General features: G+C 52.4%; 1 protein-coding gene across 1 annotated transcript in view; it reads left to right on the top strand.

The window, feature by feature from the left end:
* The window catches only part of PEBP4 (phosphatidylethanolamine-binding protein 4), a 37,306-nt gene that overhangs the window by 2,500 nt on the left and 22,485 nt on the right, over window positions 1-12,321 (top strand). The window lies entirely within an intron of this gene.

The following is a 12,321-nucleotide window of genomic DNA, read 5'->3' as shown; positions in this document are numbered from 1 at the left end:
CCCTGCTGGGTGCCCCCCCCCTTTTCCCGGAGCTGCGGTTCCCGCTCGCTGCCGCCGGGGGGCAGCATTGAACTTCCCGAGTCCCGGCACTGGGAGCACTGGGAGATGCTGGGCACCCTCCTGGGTGCTCCCCCCCTGCCAGTTCGGGGGGGGGGGGTACCTTGGGTAGGAGAGGAGAAGGAGGACAAGTGGGGTGTTGTGTGGGGGTCTTTGCTGGGTGTCAGGGTGGCATCCCGCACCCTGCGGTGTCCTGCTGGGACCTGCCCAGTTTGGGGACCACGGCCCTTCGGAGGATGCGGTGGCATCAGCTTGGAGGGGAGACCTTGTCCCCAAATTCTCGGGGTGATCCTTGTCAGCACCCCAATAACTGCCATGTGCGGTTCTCCCCCCCCATTAGCTCCAACCCTGGCAGCTGCGGACGCTGCAGCCGTAGCTAATAAGGGAGAAACTCGGCTCTTGTGCATCTTGGCTTTTCCTTGATGTGTTAAGAATCAGTTTTTCTGGCTGCTTCATTGCCGTCTGGAAAGTCTCTTCCCCCTGTTGATCACATGGTTTGAAGTATAACTTTCTCTTAAAGATGTCTGATTCTTCCAAAAAAAATCATCTTCCCTGGCAGAGGATGCCATACATAAAATCATCTATTGCTTGTGCATTGCTTTCCAGTAGTTTGAAATCTCCCAGGCATGTAGGCAGTTGTTTTTCTTTTTATTTTTGTCCTGGAAAGCAAACCACGGCAGAGAGAAGGGAAGGGACTTGGCTGTGGTGATACCGGTGGGTGCTGCTTTGTCCAGTAAACGATGCTGCCCGCTGTGGGGAGGATTTGGGGGATAAGCAGAGCCAGACCCTTGCCTGGCTCTGCTGGGGGGATGCAGGCTTTGCACTTTGAACCTGAAAACAAGAGCAGACGAGTGAACCTGCCGAGGCTGGGCTTGGGAGCTGGCTACGTGTGTCGCTTGTGCACTTTTATTTTGGGATGGGATGCCAGCTGTGGCACTGGGGGGTGGGCAGGTCCCCGGGGAGCCCGTCGCCGTGGGGTCTGCAGCTCCTGCTGGCATCAGGGCTGGCTGATGGCTCATCTCCGCTGGCGGATTTGGCACCGTTTCTTTCCAAGACAACTCGGCACATCTTGCGCTGAGGCGGCATCTGAGGACACGGGCCTCGCCGCTTCCCTTGGTTTGCGTTTATTCTCTCCCCTGGCCTTCGCCAGAAACACCTCCCCAGCTCCACAGCCGGGAGGCTACCAGCTTTTGCAGCGTGCAAACTGGTGATTTCAACTGGGGCAAGGGGCTGGATGGCCTTAAATTGGTTGCAGAGAACTGGCTCCAAATTACCTTGGGCTTTCTCTATAGGAATATATATGTATTTCTCACTCCTGAACCTATAAGGATGCTTTGGGAATAATCTTTTTCCCAAAAAAATCACCCCAAAGTGAGTGGTAACAAGAGTTGCCTCATTCTGTGCTGGGGCCCGAGGTGCGCACAGGCAACAGGATTGCTTTTTATTGTTTATGATGGGATTTCTAAGGTCAGGAAACTGGATTATTTTTTTATTCCCAAGTGAGAATGGGAAACCTCACTTTGCTAAAGTTATCTCCACCTATACATGACGCTTCTCAGCACAGCAGGGTGCTAAGGCCCTGCCGAGGCTCGGGGATCTCGTGGATGGAGTGGTGAGAGATGGGCTGGGTAAAGGGCTGGCTATACTTTTTCTGTCAAAATCGGTGGCAGAAATACTCAGGGTTTGAGTATGAAAACTTGTGTAGGAAGTGTCTGCTTTCTGTGGAACACTTTGTCTCTTCAAGAAAAACAACCACCAAAAAAGCCAAATGCGGAGTGTTTGTTTTTATCTCCAGAAATATTTATCAGTTTTCTGAGCAGGGGGGACGGGATATTTCCCATCCTTGTTCCAGATACTGGTAACGGGTCTGGCAGGGGCCACATTTCACCCTGTCTGTGCCCAAGGTCTCTGCTCGCAGCCTCGATGCTCCTTGGTGAAGGCGATGTCAATGTGTTTGTGGGTGAAGGTCCTTAAAGTGTGGCGGCATCTTGCAAAGCTGAGCTTTGATAGGCATCTACCGCTGCTTGGCCTGGGGGACTTTAATACATCATCTGGTGTGTGTTTATAGGGTTTTTAATATCCATTGATGCTTATCCACTTCAGGCACTGGGGCATTGCAGCCTGGCAGCCAGCTTTATCAAACATCACTCTTACTTCCCCAAAGACCCATTTTTGACTACTTTGGTGCAACAAAGGCAGCCGTTAGATCTGGCTGCTATCGCTGCAAGCAGGCAAAGGAATAAGAGATGCATTGCCAGACACAGGAGGCCGGAGACTGATGGTTTGGGTACCCTGGAAACCCTTTAAGTGCTCAGCACAGATATGCAAACCTGCTGCATGCATGGCTTGGGCACGTGGGGAGCATCTGTCCCCCAGCCCTGTGCTGGAGCAGAGCAGCAAGTTGGTCCATCCTGGTGTTGCGGAGGTCTGGGTGGGTGTGGGATGCCGCCCTGCAATGCTGAGGATGCTCGGTCCTTGCTGGGAGACCCCTCTGAGCATCAGATAACTTGGTCTGCAGACATCCCGTGCAGCCTTTGCATACCAAATGCAGCCGTTAAAGTATCTGTCGGCATCTTCCCAAAAACCCTGGCAGAGGAGCTGCTGCCAGGCCCTTTCCCAGGCTGAGGAGGAAGCAGGAGCAGTGGAGAACATCTGGAAAGATGGGAAATGCACCCTCCTTGTCCTGCCTCAATATTGCTTTGCTCAACCAAAAATAAATTGGAAAAGAAAATTGGACATTGCATCAATTTGGGGCAAGTTTATAAATTCTGCAGCTAAGCAATCCCAATAGAAAATGATAGATCGCCAGTGAGCACGCAGCCCCTGCCGTGATGTATAGTCGCATTAGCCGAAACGCCGTTACATGATTCTGTTTTATTACCACTGTTGGTGGCAGACAGAAAAACAGATTACGCTTGAGATCAAATCGATAGGAACTTTATTTACTGGCCTTTTAAAAACATATTTCTGCACTTTATAAAAACATACGGTAGATGCTATTGATAGAACTTGTCTGCTTGTTAAAAAGCAATTTACCTGCCGCGATGTTCTCAAGTTGCAGTTTACGGCACTACCTTTTACCTGCTCTTCCAGATTCATTTTCATCACAGGGTTTGACAACTTCCTTTAGAAGTTTTTTCAGGCTGTGCCATTGCCCCTTTAGGCTGGGGGTAAGGGGTAGGACTTGCTCTCTAGCCGAGGGGCTGGATGTCTCAAAGTGCTTTTCTCAGGGTTCCTACCCCAAACTGAACTTTTTTTAAACTTAAATGGTTTTTGTAAGAACCCTCTCCTGTCCAAACCAGTCTGAGAAGACAGCTTGCGCATCTATGAGCTACAGCTTCTTTCTGCAGCTGTACAGCTCGCCACCTTTCCTCTGCTCTTTTAAGAATTGTACATTTTCATAGTATCTTATTTAAAACCATCCCCACGGCAGAATGAGCTGGAGCTGAAAAGACAGCTGGAAAAGCCCCCCCAGCCATGCAAACCATGATGCCTTCACGGGTCACATCAGGCTTAATGCAGCAGTGGCCGCGTGTGCTCTTTGTGCCTAAACCTGTAACCAGCACCTTGGGGTCCACTTGCTGGTTACGCCGTGGCCTTGGCCCTGACTCTTCCCCCTTTTGTGAACACTTGGTGGCCTGGTTGGGGACAGCCCTGATTTATAAAGGCTTCTGTGCTCTAGGGTCTGGGGCTCGTTATTTGGAAAATTACTTGTATGAGGAAATTCATTAGCTTTTAACAAAAGGAGGAGAAGGTCTGCTTAATCTCCTAATTGGGATGTGCTCTAGTTGTGTCAGGCGGTGATTTGCAGCTGGCTGCAAGAGAGGGCTTTTGAGTGGCACTCAGGTTAAATTCAAGACTCATTAAAGAAGATGGTTTTACGCAGAAGATTCCTGACAGTTTGTGTATCCTCGTTGGCTCGTGGAACTGTCTGGGGTTAAGGAGCCACCAGTATGTTTTTTTCTCAGTCCTGTCTGGGCTACTTAAAAAACAATGGCCCAACATTCCTTCCTGATGCTGTCAGCCAGATATTATGGGGATTAGCCCAAGCCCCTGGTGATGAACCCCTCCCTTTTGCCCTGCTGGAGCTGATGCTGGTTTGGGTTCCCATGCCCTGGGACCGCGCCGTGGCATACCAGCATCCCTGACTTCAGAGCACTGCCAGCCCAGCGGCTCCCCAGCGCCTGGGCTCGTCCCGGTTTTGCAGCGACTTCTGAGCAGAGGGGTTGGTGCAAGGCCTGCGAGCTACCAAAAAGCCTCTTTTGAGGGCTTAAGTGTGGGGTGTTAAAGAAAAAAAGAAAAAAAATTCCTGCAGGCTCTTCTGTGCTGCATCAGCCCTGTCCTCTGCTAACCCACCCCCAGGCAGGACCACGCGGGGTCTGGCACGCTGCAAACATCTCTGCTTTGGTCGAGGTTTGCATGGCAGAGCTAGTTTGGGATGCAATCCCCTCCACGCACCTCTGAGCAAAGCACTGCTTTACTTTCTGCGCCTCCTGGGCTGCGGGAGGGCTTCCCGGGACAGCATCCTTGATGGAAAGCACTGGAGAAGTGCAGGGTGTTATTCCGTGATGGGCCGTTGCCCCACCAGAGGGGACCGATGGGACAGCTGGTGCCACATGTGATGAGAGCCTCTTTCCATGAGCAATCTTGGCAGAAATGTCACTTCACATCTTTTTCATTACCTACACGTTTGCTGGACATTTAACCATCCTGGACAAATAACGTTCCCCTCCAGGCAGAAGGACAGGCTTCGGAGATGGCAAGAACCTACAGGTCATCAAGTCTGTCCTCGTCATTGCTTCTGTATTGGCATCCACACGTGTGCGGGACAGACACTTGTGCCTATTTCAACAGCAAAATGTTTGAAGCAGCTGATGATTTTACTTTGATCCCTGTAAACACTATACAGTAATCAAAGTTTAAGTTGCTTTGGATGAAATAATTGCTTAACAATCATATAAGACAAAGTGATTCAACAAATGACAATTAGGACTTGTGATATACAGAACAGATGCATTCAGTGTACCATATTATAATGTGCTAATACAAGATTGACAGCACAATAATAGGAGAGAACAGCCACTCAGCCTATAATTCGAAACCAAATGTGAGGCTGTCCACAGAGCTCAAATCCTAACAGGCTGTAAAATTAGAGGTAAGAAGGCACAAGTTTCACAAAGACTCATTAGCAGGTTGGCTGTGAATTTCCAAGGGGGTGGGGGGGCAGAAATTTCCTGCTGGAGAATTACTTGTAGGCTGCGATGCAAAGCGGGGAGAGAGGGAACCTCAACCTCCTCATGTCTATATGTTGGGAAGGGAGTAACCTCTACCTCCTTGGTCTCTCTCAAACAGGCTATAGCTGGTGCTGTTCCCCATTAAGACGCAGGTTTTGGAGTGGAGGGTTGCTCCTGGGCTGTGGCAGCATCCGTGTCCCGGTGCCAGGGGATCGGATGCATCAGACAGCGTTACTGTACAGCACGGATACGTGAACCAGACAGTGGTGTTAAGGACCAAATGAAATTAAGACTGATATGAACACGGAGGTCTAATGGGCGTTCCCCATGGGACTTGGGCACTTCCCAAGCCCTAAATGATACTGATGGGTGACAGGGGCACCCTTTAGCCCTGTCCATGGCAATTAAGGCAGCTGGCTTGTGCTTGCTCTTCTCTTTGGGTAAATCAAGAGATGGGGACATGTGCAGGAGTGGAGGCTGTCAATCTCTAATGCCCTGCGTGAGCGGGGAGCAGGCTGGTGTGTGCAGAGGCAGGAGCTGGGGTCTGCCCTCCCCAAACCCCCCCACGGGCTGGAGGCGCCGTGCGATGCGCTTGCTGCGTGTGCTGCTCTCTCTTTCTAGAGCTGCTTTGGAGCCAAAGAGATCAAAGGAGCTAATATTTTCAGCTCTGGTGACAAAACAGACTTCAGCTCATCTTGTACTTTACACACACTGTGCACTTATTCCACTAACATATAATTTTATCGTATTTTATTATTAAATAAACATGCCAGAAAATATACTTTTTGTGTGTGGGGGAGGATGAAAAGGTTTGGTAATTAAAACTTCTATCCATCAATGCTTAACTCCAAGAGATAATTGTGTTGCTTCTGCAGATGTATACTTTGTATTGAATCACCCAGTTTTGTGTTAAAATCAGAGCCGGCGCTCGTGTACGTGTGGAGCTGGGATGTGCCATGGGCTGTACGGGATCCCAGCGGGAATGTCCAGGGGAGCGTGTGATCGTGCACTGGCCAAGGAGTTGGAAATTCAGCTTTTTGTCTCAGTGGTGCCAGTTTAGTGCATGGGCAAGTCCCTGCCATCACAGAGCACCTTCATAACCACTTTGTTTTTAACCCATTAATCTGAAAGCTGTAGTGATGCACCCGTTGGGTAGGTTTGTTGTAAAGAAATAGGGTTTTTTTAATTTTTTTTTTTTTTATTGCAAAGCCAACCTGCATTGTAGAAGCAGATGACCCTATTGAAAAGAACCTAATTTTTTTTTTTCCCCCACCCCGTGTTTGGGATTTTCCTGGGATGCTCTGGGTGCTGGCCACAGCCTGCGCTGTCCTGTGATGGATGCTGGCGTGGGTGTCGGGCACTCGGGGTTTAAGAGCCTTAACTGGGGTGACACTAGAGAAAAGGCTGCAAAGCTCGGCCCTCCCTTTGTTTAAACTCCCTACCCGTTTTATTTTTGAGGAGGCCCTTAGGAAGTGCTGCCCCCACAAAATGTGAAGCTGGAGCTAGATGCCAAAGCCGGTCTGGGGTTTCAAAGTCAGATTCAACACCGTGGTCGATGGCAGATCAATGAGCCCTGAGGTGAGGTGTCACACTTACTGTATCTCCTGCCATCCCCAGGACCTGCCTTGATGTTTCAAAAGATATTAGCGGCATTTTGGGTGGGCAGGAGGGTTTATAGCAGGAGGCAGGCACCTCCGGATGCTCCTGCCACTTGTGCCTTGAAAATTGAGTTTGTGGGGTCTGAAATCACGTTTAATCAGGGGTTGAGCTGGGCACAGCTCTCCTGCACCCTCCTCAGCATCTCTGCGTGATGCTGGCACCAGCTCCACGGTGGGTTGGTACCCAGAGGGGAAAACATCCCTCCTGCCTCCCCGCCACTGCTGCATCTCGTTCGCTGTAATGAGGAGCGAACTCTCCTGGAACAGGGATGCTGTGCAAAGCTGGGCATGCTCCTGCCCCGCAGCTCCGGCCTTGGACCTTGTTGGGGCTGGGAAAGACTCCGGGGCTGGATTTGGCAGCGGGTCGGGTGTATTTGGTGTGTGGGGGTCTCTGCTCCCTCACCCTGCTCTTTGCAGAGGGGCCTGGGTGCAGCCAGGCTCTCGTGGGTCACGCTGGGATGTGTTGCTGAGCACGCGGATGAAAAAGCCGTGAAGGGTGCTGGTGGTTTTGATCCGGGAGGAGGGAGAGAGCCAGGAGGAAAGGAAAAAGCATCTCCTGTCCCCTCTCTGGCATCTGGGGGGGCTTGAGCCTGCTCTGGGCTCAATTTTGGCACTGGAGGTCATTGATGCCCTTCAGCCCATCGAGGCGCAGCCCTTGCCAGGTCCCTTTTCTGCAGGGAAACCCGCTCCGTCCTGCTTCCCTGCTCCGGCTGCGCTTCCCGAGCATCACCTCCCGCTTGGGACAACGTGCCAGGGAGCTCAGCCTCGCCGCCGGGCTCTGAGCCGCAGCATCCAGAGAAACCATCCCTGGGAGCCTTCCTCCCCTGCAGCATCTTCCCTGGTGCCTCCCCGCCAGCACAGGAGCTTTTCCCACAGCTGAGTAATTTTTCCCAATTTGGGGGTTCCTTCCTGCGCTGTAACAACCCCAAGCTCGCCTGCCTCTTTCCAGCTGCCAATCTGCGGCAGAAATTTCCCCCTTTTTCCTGGCGGAGAGGAGGGGGACGGGGGATCTCGGTTATACAAGCTGGGGTTGGGGCGACTATTTTGGATCCCTCCTTCCTGCCTCCAAATTGCAGCTTCGAATGTGACAAGTTACAAAACACTTGAGTCATTTCTCTCTCTCGCGCGCTGCCTTTTCCCCCACAAGGAGAAGCTTGTTCGGGTTTGGGTTGTTTTATACGGAGAAAAAAAAAAAAAAAAAAAAAAAAATGGGGGGAAAAGGCGGCTCCCTGCCTTCCCCCCCACCCGGGTGGCTGCGTGCAGCCCACACGCAGGGTAACTCTGAGCGGTGTTTATGTAAGCTGCTCATGTTCTGCTGAGCTGCAGCGAGAGCTGTTGTCAATTCAGAGGAAAACCCACGTCTGCCCACGTAGGATCTCCCGAGCAGGGTTGTGTAACGGGGAACCAGGCAGCCGCGCCGTGCCGGGGGGCTGCCGTGCGATGCCGGGGTAGGAGGGGGGGCTCGGGAGATCCTGCTTGGGGGATATCTTGGCTATCTGGGGGCAAAGGAGCGGAAAAAGTCCATAGTGCTGGGGAAAAAAAAAGTCCATCTGCTTGGATGTGCCGTGGGGAGAGGAGGCGGCTCGGGTACCCGCTGCCACCGCTGCATCTCCCGAGGGGTTTGGGGATGCTCGGGAGGTCCTGTCCCGGGCTGGCCCCACGGGTCGGCACGCGTGCGTCCGAGTGCTCGCAGCGTGTTTGAAACTAATCGAGTCATCGGGTGACTTCCAGCATCTCTCTTGCTTGGGGTCTTGGAAGCCAAGGGATTTTTCCGGTAGGTGAGATTCGGTGCCGGACTTGAGGAAAATATTTGCCATGTCTTCGGAGCCCCTCGATGGAGCGGGCGGCTTGATCCTGAGCTCGCTTGACCGGCGCGCTGCCCTCTCCGGCAGGCGAGCAAAGCCCATGTTTGCCACTGTCACCAGTGGTTTTGCACCGATGGCCTTAATATCTGGGGGGCGGTTTGCATCCATCGTTACAAAAAGGCTCCGCTATGCCCCTGTATGGGGAGGGGGCCGTGCATTATCATTTCAATGGTTCTTTACATAAATACGGAAGAAGAAGAAAAGCTGGTGGCTTGTGTTGCTCCCAGCCTCTGCGAAACACTATCTCGGTTATCGGATTTGAGTTCTTTGCAGCATTACATTTTTATACATATTTATTCATGCAGAACAGAGGCGCCGAGCGAGTCGCCCTGCCACAGGGCTGCTGGGTGCGCTGCTATACATAAGAATGCACCTTCATTTACATCCTCACTACTTCCCCACAATTGAACTATGTGGGTTATTTTTATTCCTCATGTGTATTTTTTTTTTAAAGTGGGGGAAGTGTAAGAGGAAAAAAAAAACCACCTCTAAATTCACTTTTTTTCCTTCTATTAAAATTTCCCCTCCTGAATTTTTATAAGCCATAGAAATGAGGTACATGAGTGAGTTCCACTGGAGGGGAGAGGTGAGGGCCGGGGATGAGGGGAAGGAATGCGTTTTGGGGCAAAGAGTAAGTTTATAACTATTTTTCTCTTAACCGGAGCACTTAGCTGCACTGCAAGCCATTCATCTTCTGATTTAATAACTCATTCTCCTTGCACGGAGACGGGGTATTATATTCCTGGATATTGCTTTTCTAGGTATCAAGTATCAAAGACGAATCCACATTTTCTAATAAAATACATTTTCATTGTAATTGAAATAATAATTTTCTGCTCCTTGCTTTTCCCTTTATTTTGAGTACTAGAGCTCTCCTTTCCCCAAAGTCCCTCTTTCTGGCCTGACATTTATTTATTTCCCTTCCCAAGTGACGCTTTTGGCGCTGGCAATACAAACTCCCTCGTTTTCCCCCGTCCTGGGGGGTGCTCGTGCGATAGGAGAAGTGCCGCTCTTTCCCTTGGGCTGCCTCTAATCAAATAATAACTCAGATATTATATTGTAGGTAACATATTTTGCATCCAGGGGGTCTCCCCTGTTGCAGGGGCTGATGCACAGTTCGGGTACCAGGGGGTACCATCCAGCTCAGGGGCTTTTTCTGACCATTTCGCCCTTGGTTGACACTTTATTAGCCACAACTCATCCCCTGGAGCAAGCGTTTCCCCGTGCAGCAGCTTGTGCCCCAAGTCCCTTCTGCCTCTGGGGTGTGATGAGTTTGCGGGGCCTCGAGGAAGGGCCAGGGCAGGCAGGTCCCGGTGAGGCGGGTGAATTTGTGGTCATGGAGGGTTTTCTGGGAGCAGAGGGAGCTCTTGGCTCACGGCTCTGCCGCTTCCCGCGCCGCTTTGCTGGTGTTAATATCCTTAAACAAAACTTCTCCCTTTCATGTTCTCCTCGCCTGACTGTCTCTTAACTAATCATTTGATCTCAGCATCTCCGCGAGAAGGTTCAGAGCCTGATCAGAAATTAATGGGAAGGAGGAATTAAGCAGCGGATCAAAGTGGCCGCGTCGCGGGCTGCGGTTCGGGGCTGAAAGCAGGGGTGGCCGGTGGGGTGACGGGTGTCGTGATGGCGGGGGGGGGACACAGGGGATGCTCAGGGACAGCAGCTCTTCGTGCTCTCGGTCCGGCACAGCCCCGGTGCTGTTGCAAGAAAGCAGCAAGCTGCAACTCCCGTGCAAAGGGTCTTTGCACCGCTGCAAGCGGCCATCACCCTTGCGCCAGGCCTGGTGTCGGTGCGTCGAGGGGCTCGTAGCCGTCTCCGGAGTTTTTCTCCCGTTTGAGGATGCTGCAGGCAGCCGCGCTCCCCGCAGCGCTGGAGCCCACGTACGTGTGACAGGAATTCCCTCATTAAACAAATATTTGGCGAGTGGGAGGAGGAGGAGAAGCGGCAACGCTGCCGAGCCCCCCGCGATGCCGCAGCCCCCCGTGATGCTGCCCGGCCCCTTCCCAGGCACATGGCACCCGGGAGGGAGAGCGATGCCAGAGCAAAATGAACCTGGGGCTGGGGGGCATGGCATCGCACCCACCAGGTTTGCAAAAGCAGAGCTTTTCTCTGCTAAAACTCTTGTAATTCTTACTACGCTGCATGGACCCGGCTGCTTTTTTTGGGGCAATGAGCCAGGGTGGCAGCGGGGGGGGGCACATGCCGGCCACGTGGGTCGGGATTCGGTTGCTGCTCGGGGTTTTGCCCCCGGTTTTCTCTGCAGCTGCTGGGCTTTGTCCCATCCCTCTGGGAACCGCTGCTCCCGGGAGATCTCCCTTTTCACAGGGGTAGGTCGCACGCAGTCGATGGATTTGCCAGATTTCCTCCAGCTGGAGTGAAAAGCCTGGGAATTTGGGTGGAAATCTGGCCGTGAGGAAGAAGAAGGACTCTTGGCATTTGGGGGAGCAGATCAACTTGGCCGGTGTCGCTGGCTGCTCCTGGCCACCTCTGGGCTGATGCTCTGAGTTCAGCCTCTCCCAGGTCATCTGTGAGATGAGCCAGCCCGGGCTCAGCTGCCGACAGAGCGGGACACCGGAGCTGACCCGAGCACCGGGGGCCGCAGCCCTGCCGACCTGGCATCTTTCCCCATTGAAAAGGGAAGGCAGGCTTGGAAAATAGTGCTTTTGCCACCTTTTGGTCCTCTCTTGCTGGAATGTCATTGCAGGTGCCACTTGCTGCTGTTTGGTGGCAGGGACCTGCTGGGGCCGAAGGGGAGATGCTCCCAGGGAGATGCTCCATCCCCTGAAATGACTGCAGCCTTCACGTACTTGGTTTTCCCAGCAAAGATCCAGTAATCAGGAGAGGGATAGCTACAGGCAGACGAGTGCAGGGGGGATTCCTGCGGGACCCCTGCTCAGGCGATGTGACCCACATCCCCCCCAGGCAGCGGCTGTGCTCAGAGTCTGGGCCCCAAGGGACGCTGCCTTTCCAGGAAAATGCTTTATCAAACCTCAACCTTGAGTCCTTTAATTATCGGCACCCAGGGTATAAATTGCACAAGCACTTGAGGACTGTTCTCAGCAAGGGCCTGAGGCCACGAGGCAGGGCTGCGGCCGAGGTGCTGGGCAAATGGCTCCTGCCTCCGTCGTACCCCTCTCCTTTGCACACCCAGCTGCGTTTCAGCACACACACACACACACACTGGTATGTAAAAAAAAGTTCCTCCAGGAGGGAAACATGCAATTAAAATACCACCACCACACACACACACACAAAAAACCACCCCAAAACCTGTGGCAGTCTCCAAACAGTGAATTAAATAAGGATGAAAGGCAAATGCTAGCTCTGGCAAAACCCTAGGAAAGGAGCCATCAGCTATCCGCATCGTCCTGGGATTTCAAACCACGCCAATGAAATTTGGCCGCTTCATTTCATTCACTGTCAATCAGCGTCGCTGCTACTGATGCTTCCTCCTCTTTTTATATCCCCCGTTTCTTTTGGCGATGCCCAGAGCTCAGTTGTATCCCA

Source organism: Haliaeetus leucocephalus, unplaced genomic scaffold (assembly GCF_000737465.1).
Source record: "Haliaeetus leucocephalus isolate CR32 unplaced genomic scaffold, Haliaeetus_leucocephalus-4.0 Scaffold162, whole genome shotgun sequence".
Classification (NCBI taxonomy): domain Eukaryota; kingdom Metazoa; phylum Chordata; class Aves; order Accipitriformes; family Accipitridae; genus Haliaeetus; species Haliaeetus leucocephalus.
The sequence above is the reverse complement of the archived record's forward strand: the minus strand, read 5'-3'. Positions and strand labels throughout refer to the sequence as shown.